Source organism: Hyla sarda, unplaced genomic scaffold (assembly GCF_029499605.1).
Source record: "Hyla sarda isolate aHylSar1 unplaced genomic scaffold, aHylSar1.hap1 scaffold_175, whole genome shotgun sequence".
Classification (NCBI taxonomy): Eukaryota; Metazoa; Chordata; class Amphibia; order Anura; family Hylidae; genus Hyla; species Hyla sarda.
In genome coordinates, this window is record NW_026608393.1 from 281,127 (window position 1) to 295,832 (window position 14,706).

A 14,706-nucleotide genomic window follows, 5' to 3' on the forward strand; every position below is an offset into this window, starting at 1 on the left:
ATACCACTGACATCACTAGGTGTAAACAACATCTCTCCTTTGCTGTGTATGTGACTATGGAGCTGTTTGGTGATGTCGTCTATTACGGCCTTCATAGAAGCAACAGGAGATTGTTGCATCCATCTTGAACCCTCAGAACTACAGTGCTATGATGTCACTCACTTCCACAGGCCTTGCAGAGTGTAAACAACAACAACCCAGCTTTGTTGTGTATGTAACCAAAGGGATTTGTGATGTCACCTAGAACCTTCACAGCAGCGACAGCTTTATGAGGAGCATCAGCACTGCTCTGCCTGAGCAGAACCATCACCGCCATAGGTTGTCAAATAACCCGGATTTAACCCACACAGGTAAGTCCAATGGGGTGCAGGCATGTCCTCTATGCTTACAGCTTCCCGTGGGTGTTGGTTTGATACCGTTTGGGGACAGCCAAGGAGGCATCTGCAGGCAACAAAGGTAGGTGTGTGCTTGTGTGTGTGTTTCCTATGCAGATCCTAAGCCCAGTGTCACATGCAAGTAGGAGGAGTAAGAAGGGTTCCTGGCAAATCCGGGTTATGGATTGCATTTAAAAAGGCCCCGTGGGAGTGCAATGGGCCCCTGTCTTGCTGCTTAGCAATAATGGTATGGGTTTAGGTTCTGCTGTGTGTACTGGTGGTTGACTGCCCCCCAGCCCAGAGTGTGCATGGAAAATTGTCTGGCAGCCTCCCTGACAGCAAGCAGTGATAGTGCCCATGAAGGGGACCTTGTTGGGCCCGCCCCTTTCACGGTTATCGCTTCTCGGCCTTTTGGCTAAGATCAAGTGTAGTATCTGTTCTTATCAGTTTAATATCTGATACGTCCCCTATCTGGGGACCATATATTAAATGGATTTTTGAGAACGGGGGCCGATTTCGAAGCTTGCTTCCGTCGCCCTATGCATTGACCCGATATGGCAGTATCTTCGGGTACAGTGCACCACCCCTTTACAGGGTTAAAAAGAAAGATTCCTACTTTCATTGCTACCTGCTTGCTGGCTAGCCAGCTAGCCAGCCCTGTGGGCCTTGCTGCTGCTGCAGCCAAAAAACAAAAGGTGGTGCTGCTGCTGCTTCTGCTGCTTCTGCTTCTGCTTGTGTCTGGCCCCTGTTGGAGCGTCCAGGCACAGGACTTCTGCTGCTGCTGACTAAATGGCCTCCTTAATTGGATCATTTGAGTAGCCAGCACACCTGTGCAGGTAGGGCATGACATGATAGGCAGCTGCCTTGATAGCGGGTGGGTGCTGAATGTTCCTAATTGACAAAATAAGATTAATGCTTATGAAGAAATATAAAATCTCATCCCTTCCCCAATATCGCGCCACACCCCTACCCCTTAATTCCCTGGTTGAACGTGATGGACATATGTCTTTTTTCGACCGTACTAACTATGTAACTATGTAACATAACATGGGGGGGGGAGGGGGGGGGGGTCTCCTGGCTGTTCACACAGGTGTGTCATTGCTGTACATTGACCATGCATTGCTTCTGTGGTATTGCAAAGGCAAAGACAAATGCTTCCAGCCATCCATTGCACTAATGGATTGGTCATCAGCTGGCTGTCTATGTCCCGCATCAATATAGACCAAAGTACAGAGGGTTAGGCTATGCTATTGTGCACCTACCTGATGCATCAGAAGGTGCGAGGCCCTTGCTAAATTCTGTGCACAGACTTTGAGATCTATGCTTTAGACTGTATCTAAACCTGCTCCAACATGGACTGACATTCTGGCCTACTTTCAGCCGATGCGACTTGTCTGTCGCTGAACAGTCGCTTTTTATGTATTCAGCACCTATGTATAATGTTGTAAAAATGCTCTAGAAGCTAAAGTCGCAGAAATGTCACACATATTTGGCCTGCAACTTTCTGTGCGACAAATTCAGACAGGAAAAATCAGTATAAATCCTTAGAAAATTATCCCCCAGTGTCTCCATCTGCTGGCGGTATTGAATAAGCATTGCTGCACTGATGGGGTATGCATTAGACGAAAAAAAAGAAGAAAAAGAAGAATAATACGCCCAGAAAAGAGGCGAAAAGGAGAAAAACGTAAAAAAACGTGAAAAAAAAGTAAGAGGAAGAGAAGGGAAAAAAAGGTGGAAATGGGTTTAAAAGTGATTTCGGCGGAGAAATATATATATATATATATATATATATATATATATATATATATATATGCGCACACACACACATAGATATAAACGTATTCTCCGTTGAGATATTGCAGCCGCTGCTGTGTCCAGGCCCAGGAGCCTTAGCACTGTGCTGTGATGTCACTCAATACCACTGACATCACTAGGTGTAAACAACATCTCTCCTTTGCTGTGTATGTGACTATGGAGCTGTTTGGTGATGTCGTCTATTACGGCCTTCATAGAAGCAACAGGAGATTGTTGCATCCATCTTGAACCCTCAGAACTACAGTGCTATGATGTCACTCACTTCCACAGGCCTTGCAGAGTGTAAACAACAACAACCCAGCTTTGTTGTGTATGTAACCAAAGGGATTTGTGATGTCACCTAGAACCTTCACAGCAGCGACAGCTTTATGAGGAGCATCAGCACTGCTCTGCCTGAGCAGAACCATCACCGCCATAGGTTGTCAAATAACCCGGATTTAACCCACACAGGTAAGTCCAATGGGGTGCAGGCATGTCCTCTATGCTTACAGCTTCCCGTGGGTGTTGGTTTGATACCGTTTGGGGACAGCCAAGGAGGCATCTGCAGGCAACAAAGGTAGGTGTGTGCTTGTGTGTGTGTTTCCTATGCAGATCCTAAGCCCAGTGTCACATGCAAGTAGGAGGAGTAAGAAGGGTTCCTGGCAAATCCGGGTTATGGATTGCATTTAAAAAGGCCCCGTGGGAGTGCAATGGGCCCCTGTCTTGCTGCTTAGCAATAATGGTATGGGTTTAGGTTCTGCTGTGTGTACTGGTGGTTGACTGCCCCCCAGCCCAGAGTGTGCATGGAAAATTGTCTGGCAGCCTCCCTGACAGCAAGCAGTGATAGTGCCCATGAAGGGGACCTTGTTGGGCCCGCCCCTTTCACGGTTATCGCTTCTCGGCCTTTTGGCTAAGATCAAGTGTAGTATCTGTTCTTATCAGTTTAATATCTGATACGTCCCCTATCTGGGGACCATATATTAAATGGATTTTTGAGAACGGGGGCCGATTTCGAAGCTTGCTTCCGTCGCCCTATGCATTGACCCGATATGGCAGTATCTTCGGGTACAGTGCACCACCCCCTTACAGGGTTAAAAAGAAAGATTCCTACTTTCATTGCTACCTGCTTGCTGGCTAGCCAGCTAGCCAGCCCTGTGGGCCTTGCTGCTGCTGCAGCCAAAAAACAAAAGGTGGTGCTGCTGCTGCTTCTGCTGCTTCTGCTTCTGCTTGTGTCTGGCCCCTGTTGGAGCGTCCAGGCACAGGACTTCTGCTGCTGCTGACTAAATGGCCTCCTTAATTGGATCATTTGAGTAGCCAGCACACCTGTGCAGGTAGGGCATGACATGATAGGCAGCTGCCTTGATAGCGGGTGGGTGCTGAATGTTCCTAATTGACAAAATAAGATTAATGCTTATGAAGAAATATAAAATCTCATCCCTTCCCCAATATCGCGCCACACCCCTACCCCTTAATTCCCTGGTTGAACGTGATGGGGACATATGTCTTTTTTCGACCGTACTAACTATGTAACTATGTAACATAACATGGGGGGGGGGGGGGGGGTCTCCTGGCTGTTCACACAGGTGTGTCATTGCTGTACATTGACCATGCATTGCTTCTGTGGTATTGCAAAGGCAAAGACAAATGCTTCCAGCCATCCATTGCACTAATGGATTGGTCATCAGCTGGCTGTCTATGTCCCGCATCAATATAGACCAAAGTACAGAGGGTTAGGCTATGCTATTGTGCACCTACCTGATGCATCAGAAGGTGCGAGGCCCTTGCTAAATTCTGTGCACAGACTTTGAGATCTATGCTTTAGACTGTATCTAAACCTGCTCCAACATGGACTGACATTCTGGCCTACTTTCAGCCGATGCGACTTGTCTGTCGCTGAACAGTCGCTTTTTATGTATTCAGCACCTATGTATAATGTTGTAAAAATGCTCTAGAAGCTAAAGTCGCAGAAATGTCACACATATTTGGCCTGCAACTTTCTGTGCGACAAATTCAGACAGGAAAAATCAGTATAAATCCTTAGAAAATTATCCCCCAGTGTCTCCATCTGCTGGCGGTATTGAATAAGCATTGCTGCACTGATGGGGTATGCATTAGACGAAAAAAAAGAAGAAAAAGAAGAATAATACGCCCAGAAAAGAGGCGAAAAGGAGAAAAACGTAAAAAAACGTGAAAAAAAAGTAAGAGGAAGAGAAGGGAAAAAAAGGTGGAAATGGGTTTAAAAGTGATTTCGGCGGAGAAATATATATATATATATATATATATATATATATATATATATGCGCACACACACACATAGATATAAACGTATTCTCCGTTGAGATATTGCAGCCGCTGCTGTGTCCAGGCCCAGGAGCCTTAGCACTGTGCTGTGATGTCACTCAATACCACTGACATCACTAGGTGTAAACAACATCTCTCCTTTGCTGTGTATGTGACTATGGAGCTGTTTGGTGATGTCGTCTATTACGGCCTTCATAGAAGCAACAGGAGATTGTTGCATCCATCTTGAACCCTCAGAACTACAGTGCTATGATGTCACTCACTTCCACAGGCCTTGCAGAGTGTAAACAACAACAACCCAGCTTTGTTGTGTATGTAACCAAAGGGATTTGTGATGTCACCTAGAACCTTCACAGCAGCGACAGCTTTATGAGGAGCATCAGCACTGCTCTGCCTGAGCAGAACCATCACCGCCATAGGTTGTCAAATAACCCGGATTTAACCCACACAGGTAAGTCCAATGGGGTGCAGGCATGTCCTCTATGCTTACAGCTTCCCGTGGGTGTTGGTTTGATACCGTTTGGGGACAGCCAAGGAGGCATCTGCAGGCAACAAAGGTAGGTGTGTGCTTGTGTGTGTGTTTCCTATGCAGATCCTAAGCCCAGTGTCACATGCAAGTAGGAGGAGTAAGAAGGGTTCCTGGCAAATCCGGGTTATGGATTGCATTTAAAAAGGCCCCGTGGGAGTGCAATGGGCCCCTGTCTTGCTGCTTAGCAATAATGGTATGGGTTTAGGTTCTGCTGTGTGTACTGGTGGTTGACTGCCCCCCAGCCCAGAGTGTGCATGGAAAATTGTCTGGCAGCCTCCCTGACAGCAAGCAGTGATAGTGCCCATGAAGGGGACCTTGTTGGGCCCGCCCCTTTCACGGTTATCGCTTCTCGGCCTTTTGGCTAAGATCAAGTGTAGTATCTGTTCTTATCAGTTTAATATCTGATACGTCCCCTATCTGGGGACCATATATTAAATGGATTTTTGAGAACGGGGGCCGATTTCGAAGCTTGCTTCCGTCGCCCTATGCATTGACCCGATATGGCAGTATCTTCGGGTACAGTGCACCACCCCCTTACAGGGTTAAAAAGAAAGATTCCTACTTTCATTGCTACCTGCTTGCTGGCTAGCCAGCTAGCCAGCCCTGTGGGCCTTGCTGCTGCTGCAGCCAAAAAACAAAAGGTGGTGCTGCTGCTGCTTCTGCTGCTTCTGCTTCTGCTTGTGTCTGGCCCCTGTTGGAGCGTCCAGGCACAGGACTTCTGCTGCTGCTGACTAAATGGCCTCCTTAATTGGATCATTTGAGTAGCCAGCACACCTGTGCAGGTAGGGCATGACATGATAGGCAGCTGCCTTGATAGCGGGTGGGTGCTGAATGTTCCTAATTGACAAAATAAGATTAATGCTTATGAAGAAATATAAAATCTCATCCCTTCCCCAATATCGCGCCACACCCCTACCCCTTAATTCCCTGGTTGAACGTGATGGACATATGTCTTTTTTCGACCGTACTAACTATGTAACTATGTAACATAACATGGGGGGGGGGGGGGGGGGGGGTCTCCTGGCTGTTCACACAGGTGTGTCATTGCTGTACATTGACCATGCATTGCTTCTGTGGTATTGCAAAGGCAAAGACAAATGCTTCCAGCCATCCATTGCACTAATGGATTGGTCATCAGCTGGCTGTCTATGTCCCGCATCAATATAGACCAAAGTACAGAGGGTTAGGCTATGCTATTGTGCACCTACCTGATGCATCAGAAGGTGCGAGGCCCTTGCTAAATTCTGTGCACAGACTTTGAGATCTATGCTTTAGACTGTATCTAAACCTGCTCCAACATGGACTGACATTCTGGCCTACTTTCAGCCGATGCGACTTGTCTGTCGCTGAACAGTCGCTTTTTATGTATTCAGCACCTATGTATAATGTTGTAAAAATGCTCTAGAAGCTAAAGTCGCAGAAATGTCACACATATTTGGCCTGCAACTTTCTGTGCGACAAATTCAGACAGGAAAAATCAGTATAAATCCTTAGAAAATTATCCCCCAGTGTCTCCATCTGCTGGCGGTATTGAATAAGCATTGCTGCACTGATGGGGTATGCATTAGACGAAAAAAAAGAAGAAAAAGAAGAATAATACGCCCAGAAAAGAGGCGAAAAGGAGAAAAACGTAAAAAAACGTGAAAAAAAAGTAAGAGGAAGAGAAGGGAAAAAAAGGTGGAAATGGGTTTAAAAGTGATTTCGGCGGAGAAATATATATATATATATATATATATATATATATATATATGCGCACACACACACATAGATATAAACGTATTCTCCGTTGAGATATTGCAGCCGCTGCTGTGTCCAGGCCCAGGAGCCTTAGCACTGTGCTGTGATGTCACTCAATACCACTGACATCACTAGGTGTAAACAACATCTCTCCTTTGCTGTGTATGTGACTATGGAGCTGTTTGGTGATGTCGTCTATTACGGCCTTCATAGAAGCAACAGGAGATTGTTGCATCCATCTTGAACCCTCAGAACTACAGTGCTATGATGTCACTCACTTCCACAGGCCTTGCAGAGTGTAAACAACAACAACCCAGCTTTGTTGTGTATGTAACCAAAGGGATTTGTGATGTCACCTAGAACCTTCACAGCAGCGACAGCTTTATGAGGAGCATCAGCACTGCTCTGCCTGAGCAGAACCATCACCGCCATAGGTTGTCAAATAACCCGGATTTAACCCACACAGGTAAGTCCAATGGGGTGCAGGCATGTCCTCTATGCTTACAGCTTCCCGTGGGTGTTGGTTTGATACCGTTTGGGGACAGCCAAGGAGGCATCTGCAGGCAACAAAGGTAGGTGTGTGCTTGTGTGTGTGTTTCCTATGCAGATCCTAAGCCCAGTGTCACATGCAAGTAGGAGGAGTAAGAAGGGTTCCTGGCAAATCCGGGTTATGGATTGCATTTAAAAAGGCCCCGTGGGAGTGCAATGGGCCCCTGTCTTGCTGCTTAGCAATAATGGTATGGGTTTAGGTTCTGCTGTGTGTACTGGTGGTTGACTGCCCCCCAGCCCAGAGTGTGCATGGAAAATTGTCTGGCAGCCTCCCTGACAGCAAGCAGTGATAGTGCCCATGAAGGGGACCTTGTTGGGCCCGCCCCTTTCACGGTTATCGCTTCTCGGCCTTTTGGCTAAGATCAAGTGTAGTATCTGCATTTGGTCTGGTCGGAAGGTGTCTGTGGTACCCCGCTTCTCGGCCTTGGGGGATTGTCTCTCCTTACGGAGCGACTTCACCCCCTTGCTGCTATTGGGGAGCGGGCTTAGTCCACAGACAACGGGTTGCGATCCCCCTGTCTCTGGGACCTTGTGTCTCAGAAGGCATTTTCGGTACGTTGAGCGTTACCTGTAGCTTCGGAAGCACCTAGGGTACCCCCGACCTCTGCCTTGGGTAAGGGTTCCGCTTTTATAGCGGGATTCCGAGCCCCTGCTGCTATTGGGGAAGGGGCTTAGTCCCTGGGTGTGGAAGATGCCGTTCTCCTGGGCTTTCCCCTCTGGGGAAATGTCGATGCGAAATACCATCCGCATAGAGGTGTCGGAGAGCCATCGTCAGTTGAAGAACCTCCGCTTCATTGCGGAGGTGATTCTTCTTGACTACTTCCGCCTCAATAGGGAGGACATCCTGTGTCTAAATGACCAGGAAAGCCGTGGCCTGTATACCGTCACCTTCACGGCCACGGCGTGTTGCGATAACATCTATGCAACCTTGTCTGGTGCGGACCAGAGGGACGATCGACTCGACGGTCTTTCGTTCCAGTTCCTCTATGGTGAGGAACATATACCGTTGGTGGTGGCTATGCACAGCCCTCATGTGACCACGGAGGATATAGCCACTTTTCTTCTGCGATACTGCGAAGAGGTGCGATTCGCAAACAAAATATTGAACTCCGTGCGGTTCTGGAACGGCAAGAGGAAGTTCTGGGTCAAGCTCCGTAAGGATCCCGGTGGTATTGGGGGTCTTTGCCATCCGCCCCCAAATTTTGCCATCGGGAGAGTTCGGGGCTTCCTGTTCTATCCTCAAATGCCTATGTATTGCCGAAATTGCTTGAGGTTTGGCCACACCCAGGAGACCTGCGGCGCGGAGCGTGTGATTCGCTGCAATAGGTGTGGCCAAGAAGGTCACATAGCCTCAAGATGTAGCCATACGATAAGGTGCAACCTCTGCGGAGAGGAAAATCACGATTTTAATTCCTGTCCCCATAAAGCAAAAACTACGATGGGTGGGTCAAGGCTGGGCCCACCCAAAGAGGGGACAGGACAAAAGACGTCCTTTTTTAAGATGCCCAAACCCCAGAAGGCAGGTACTGATGGGTCCAGGCCCAAGACCTCTGGTGCTCCATCGGGGGGCCCACCGGTGGTAGTGCTAGGGGGAGGCCATGGGGATTCCACGAAGCCCGGGCGGGTGATCGAGTTTACTGCCCGGGAAATTGAAAGACGTCGATCGACTTCCTACCTGGCTCAAGAGCCCGCCGAAACTTCTGAAGGGGGCTCACCTGTGGCGGGTGGCAGCCGACGGGCCTCGGTGGGGGCAGAGGTGGACCCAAAATTGCAGCATAAGCCAGGTACTGGCTTGGCCCAGGGTCGCCCTGCTCCGGACGAAGAGGCCCCGGTGAAAGCCCGCCGGAAGGGGAGCCAGGTGGCCAGGTCTGAGCCCGGTCCTGTTACTCCGCCTATACAGGACAGGGCCAAGAAGACAAGTGGCGCCAAACCAGGGTTTGCTGCCCCGCCAGCAGTGGACCCGGTGGGTAAAACTGGCCATCGTCGATCGATGGGGAAGTTGGAGCAACAGTCCTCAGCAACGCTTGCTGGGGAACAAGCGATGAAAACTTCCCAAGGTAGCGGCAAAGGTTCCGGAAAAGAGGCCTCACAGGCCCCTGTGCAGCAATTCCAGTCGTCAAAAGATGAAAGAAGACGCAGATCCATCAGCCGGGGGCCAGAGATTACATCGAGTGAGAGCAACACAGAGGATATGGACAGCAGTATGACATTTAAAAGACAAAGAGAAGAAGAAGAGGAAGACATTCAAAGGAAAGCGGCGTGCCGTAGTTCGGACGAGAGCGAGCTCAGGGTCGGGGCATCATCGATCTCAAGCTCCGACCCTCAGAACATTAAGGAGCTGATGACCCCGCAGGCGGGGGATGACGGTACGCAGCTTATTATTGACTTTGATTCTCCAAGCACGGACTCTCCATAAACTATGCCTATCCCTGTAAAAATTGCCTCACTCAATGTGAGGTCCTTAAAGAGCCCTGATCGCAGGGCTGCTTTATTTTCTTATCTAGAGACATGTGACTTTGACCTTTGCCTGCTACAAGAATGTGGAATCCCTAGTAAAATGGACTATAAAGACTTAAAAGAAGACTGGAAGCTGGGCCCATCCATATGGTCCGGTGCAAATGACTGTCGTTCTGTGGGTGTTGGGCTGCTCTGCCGAGGCCAGTCCTTTTCTATTCATACAGTAACTGAGATTGTGCCTGGCAGAGCTCTTTTAATTCATCTATATTTTAATGGACTTTTAATTCGTGTTTTAAATGTGTATGCCCCTCCTGATAAACAGGAGCGGGCAGAACTATTTGAAATTTTACCACTGTTTTGTGTTGGGTCTTCCCCCCTGCTGGTGGGAGGTGATTTTAACTGCATACGTGATGGGGAACACCGGCAGGGTGGGGATATTAATCGTAAAGACTGCACTTCTTACCTGCTTAAAAATTTTATTGATGATTTTAACTTGAAAGATTGCTGGAAGGATCTCTTGCCGGAGGACCCGGGCGCCACATGGTCCAATGGAAGAGTGAGCTCCAGAATCGATTTTATTTTTTCCTCTAGAGCTTTTAAACCCCTGAAATGCACGCTCGAGCAGAATATCTTCTCTGATCATAAGCTCCTCTTGGTGGTCCTGGAGCTAGAGGGGGAGCAAAAAGCAAAAAGGGGCCTCTGGAGATTAAACACCACACTCCTAGAGGACCCTGAGATAAAAGAGGAGTTTGTGCGGACCTACCAGTGCTGGCAATCACAAAGAAAACCCCACGAGCCTATGCTGCACTGGTGGGAGGGCACCAAATCTAAAATCAGATTTTTTTTTATCAAAGCAGGTAAGAAGAAGGCAAAAATGGAAAAACAGTGGTTTTATGTTCTTAACATGCGTTTAAATGTACTTTTTAAATTGAAAGAAGCTGGTATGGATGTAGAAAATGATATTTTAAACCTTAAAACTGAAATAAAACATGCCATAGAAAAGAAAGGGAAACAAATCATTTTTAACTCACATGTGCAGCACCTGGAGGAGGGCGAGAAATGTTCCCGTTTCTTTTTTAAAAAAGTGATGAATAGGAGGGATATCATCCAAAACCTTGAGGGTGAATCCACTCCAAAAGGCATGTTAGATGCAGTTTTTAACTTCTACCAGCTTCTTTTTAATAAGAAAGATCTTAATCCATCCTTTTTAGAACATGTTCTTAATTCCCTTGATTTTAAGCTAGATGTTTTAGACCAGGAGGTTTTATCCCGTGATCTTAACTTAGATGAACTTTTATTTGTTTTTAAAAGTTTTTCTAGTGGGAAGGCCCCTGGGGAAGATGGTTTACCCATCGAATTTTATTTAGCTTTTTGGGATATTTTAAAGGATGATATGGTTTTATTGTATAAAGAAACTTTTATTGTTAATGAACTTCCCCCTTCCTGGAGGAGGGGGATTGTATCATTACTTTTTAAAAAGGGTGAAAAGGATATGCTAAAAAATTGGCGCCCCATCACACTTTTAAATGTCGATTATAAAGTTTTAGCCAAGTTATTAGCTGTCCGTTTTAAACCTTTTATTCATAAATTAATTCACCCAAATCAGGTTTGTGGGGTACCTGGAAGGTCTATAGCTGAATCCCTAAATATTTTAAGAGATGTTTTATGGTATTTTAAGGATAGAAATCAAACTGTAGCAATTTTATCCTTAGACTTTGAAAAAGCCTTTGATAGGGTCTCCCATGAATACCTGTTTTTAGTTCTTAAAAAGATGGCAGTGCCTGAAACGATTTTAAGCCGAATCATGCTTTTATACCGATCCTGTTTTAGTCAAGTCTCTGTTAATGGCTTTTTAACCAGCGGTGTTCCTCTTTTATCAGGTGTCAAACAGGGCTGCCCCCTGTCCCCACTCCTTTTTATTTGCGCAATCGAACCACTGATGGCCCTCCTCAGAAAAGACCGGGTAGTAAGAGGCGTACCGATACCTGGTGGAGGAGGGACCCATCTAAAGGTGTTGGGGTACATGGATGATGTCACCATACTGTGCCCGGACTCTCCATCCATGAGGGGGGCATTGAGGAACACCAGCTATTTCTGCGAGGTCTCTGGTTTTAAGCTAAACACAGATAAATGTGACTGTTTTTATATTGGCTCCTGGGATTCATCCATCACCCCAGGAGTCACAATGCAACAGGATCAAATTAAAGTTTTAGGTATTGTTTTTAACCAGGTCAATGATGGGAGCCCTAACTGGGATTCAGCTATAGCTAAGATGGAGAAGAAGATTTTAATGTGGAATCTTAGAAACCTTACCATGGAGGGGAAGATTTTAATAATAAAGATGGTTTTACTCCCTATTATGCTATACATTGCCATGGTATTTCCTCCATCTAATTTATACATTAAAAAAGTAACTAGAATTGTTTTTACTTTTTTATGGGGTTCAAAAATGGAGAAATTAAAGCGTGATTTTATGTACAAAAGTAAAGATAATGGCGGGAAAGATGTTCCTAACCTTTTTACTTTCTTTTACATAAAGTATTTCTGTTTCTGTTTTAAAATTATTAAATCCGATGGCATTTTTAGCTGCTTTTTAAGGTACGCTGCGGGCATGGTTTTTAAAAGATGGTTGCGCATCCCTCTGAACGCTCCGGTGCTTCTGTGTCCCCCAAAACATTATGTGGTGTTGGAAAAGACAGTCAGGCTCCTAGGTCTCCAAGATTTGGAGCCTGACATACTGGGGGACCAGAGAAAGGTATCAAAGGTCCTCAGGCGGAGTGAGGTTACCCTGGCAGTGTCCAATTTCACACAGGCAAGATCCAAAAAGGTATGGCGGAACGTGTACGGGAAGTTTCTGGCGAATGTACACAGGGATCTTGCCTGGGCAATCGTCCACCAGTGCCTCCCTACTCGTGAGTTCCAGCACAGGCGAGGACTGGTGGCGAGAGCCAAGTGCCCGAGAGATGGCTGCGGAGTGGACGAAACGGTGCTGCACATATTTTGGAACTGCCCTTTTGCACGGGAGCTTTGGAGGAAGGTAGGCCCACTTTTGAAGTGGGCCTGCGGCCTAAAAGATTTTAATCACGAATGTGTCTTTTACGGTCTTTTTAACTGCCCCAATTTTAAACAGCAGATGATCTGCTGGATGATTATTAATTGTTTTAAAAATGCCATCTGGAAAGTTAGGAACATCTTACTTTTTAAACATGATTTTATTGATGTTAAAAACTGTATAAAGCTGGCCCTGAGTGAGATGTACATCTATTACCTAAGAGACAAGAAACAGTTGGGGGCCAGCGAGGCAGCATCCATGTGGTGTCTGCCTCTATGGAACGAAATAACAATATAATCAGTTTTTATGACATTTGTATAATGTTTTATCCTGCCATTTTTATTTTTTCTCCTTTTATAACTGGTTTTATTATTTGTATTTTAAAACTTTTGTGAACCTTTTATTATTTTGCATTTTAAATTCTGTATGGTTTCTTATTTATTCAATAAAATTTTGTTGAAACCTTATCTGTTGTTACGCCTAGCGCTCCGGGTCCCCGCTCCTCCCCGGAGCGCTCACGGCGCCTTTCTCCCTGCAGCTCCCCGGTCAGCGCTGACCGGGAGCGCTGCCCTGTCATGGCCGTTGGGGATGCGATTCGCACAGCGGGACGCGCCCGCTCGCGAATCGCATCCCAGGTCACTTACCCGTTCCCGTCTCCTGCGGTCATGTGCTGGCGCGCGCGGCTCCGCTCTCTAGGGCGCGCGCGCGCCAGCTCCCTGAGACTTAAAGGGCCAGTGCACCAATGATTGGTGCCTGGCCCAATTAGCTTAATTGGTTCCCATCTGTTTCCTGGCTATATCTAGTCTCCTCCCTTGCACTTCCTTGCCGGATCTTGTTGCCCTAGAGCCTAGTGAAAGCGTTTTTGTGTGTTTATACCCTGTGTACCAGAACTTTGCTATCTCCCCTGACTACGAACCTTGCCGCCTGCCCCCGACCTTCTGCTACGTCCGACTTTGCTTCTGCCTACTCCCTTGTACCTCGCCTATCTTCAGCAGCCAGAGAGGTGAGCCGTTGCTAGTGGATACGACCTGGTCACTACCGCCGCAGCAAGACCATCCCGCTTTGCGGCGGGCTCTGGTGAAAACCTGTAGTGTCTTAGAACCGGTCCACTAGCACGGTCCTCGCTATCCCTCTCTGGCACAGAGGATCCACCTCCTGCCAGCCGGCATCGTGACAGTAGATCCGGCCATGGATCCCGCTGAAGTTCCTCTGCCTGTTGTCGCCGACCTCCCCACACTGGTCGCCCAGCAAGCCCGACAGATTGCCCAACAAGATCACCAGCTGTCGTACTTGACCACCATGACTCAGCAACTCCAGTCGCAGCTACAGCAGATTCAGTCTCAGCTACAGCAGCAGCAACCATCTCCTCCGCCAGCTCCTGCACCTCTTCCGCAGCGAGTGGCCACTCCTAGCCTCCGCCTGTCTTTGCCGGACAAATTTAATGGGGACTCTAAGTTTTGCCGTGGCTTTCTTTCCCAATGTTCCCTGCATCTGGAGATGATGTCGGATCAGTTTCCTACTGAAAGGTCTAAGGTGGCTTTCGTAGTCAGCCTTCTGTCTGGAAAAGCCCTGTCATGGGCCACACCGCTCTGGGACCGTGATGACCCCGTCACTGCCTCTGTACACTCCTTCTTCTCGGAAATTCGAAGTGTCTTTGAGGAACCTGCCCGAGCCTCTTCTGCTGAGACTGCCCTGCTGAACCTGGTCCAGGGTAATTCCTCCGTTGGCGAGTACGCCATACAATTCCGTACTCTTGCTTCTGAACTTTCCTGGAATAATGAGGCTCTCTGCGCGACCTTTAAAAAAGGCCTATCCAGCAACATTAAAGATGTTCTGGCCGCACGAGAGACTCCTGCTAGCCTGCATGAACTCATTCATCTAGCCACTCGCATTGACATGCGTTTTTCTGAGAG

The 14,706-nt window shown here is 47.4% G+C and overlaps 3 non-coding genes and 1 pseudogene across 3 annotated transcripts; all 4 read left to right on the forward strand.

Moving 5' to 3' along the window:
• The first annotated feature begins 769 nt into the window (after positions 1–769).
• Positions 770–960, forward strand: LOC130313064 (U2 spliceosomal RNA). Its single transcript, XR_008861088.1, has one exon. It is a non-coding gene; the product is annotated as a U2 spliceosomal RNA (small nuclear RNA).
• A 2,098-nt stretch (positions 961–3,058) lies between these two features.
• Positions 3,059–3,249, forward strand: LOC130313065 (U2 spliceosomal RNA). Its single transcript, XR_008861089.1, has one exon. It is a non-coding gene; the product is annotated as a U2 spliceosomal RNA (small nuclear RNA).
• Positions 3,250–5,339: 2,090 nt separating this feature from the next.
• On the forward strand, positions 5,340–5,530 carry LOC130313067 (U2 spliceosomal RNA). The gene has a single exon (XR_008861090.1). It is a non-coding gene; the product is annotated as a U2 spliceosomal RNA (small nuclear RNA).
• Positions 5,531–7,620: 2,090 nt separating this feature from the next.
• LOC130313188 (U2 spliceosomal RNA) lies at positions 7,621–7,769 on the forward strand (annotated as a pseudogene).
• Positions 7,770–14,706: the final 6,937 nt, after the last annotated feature.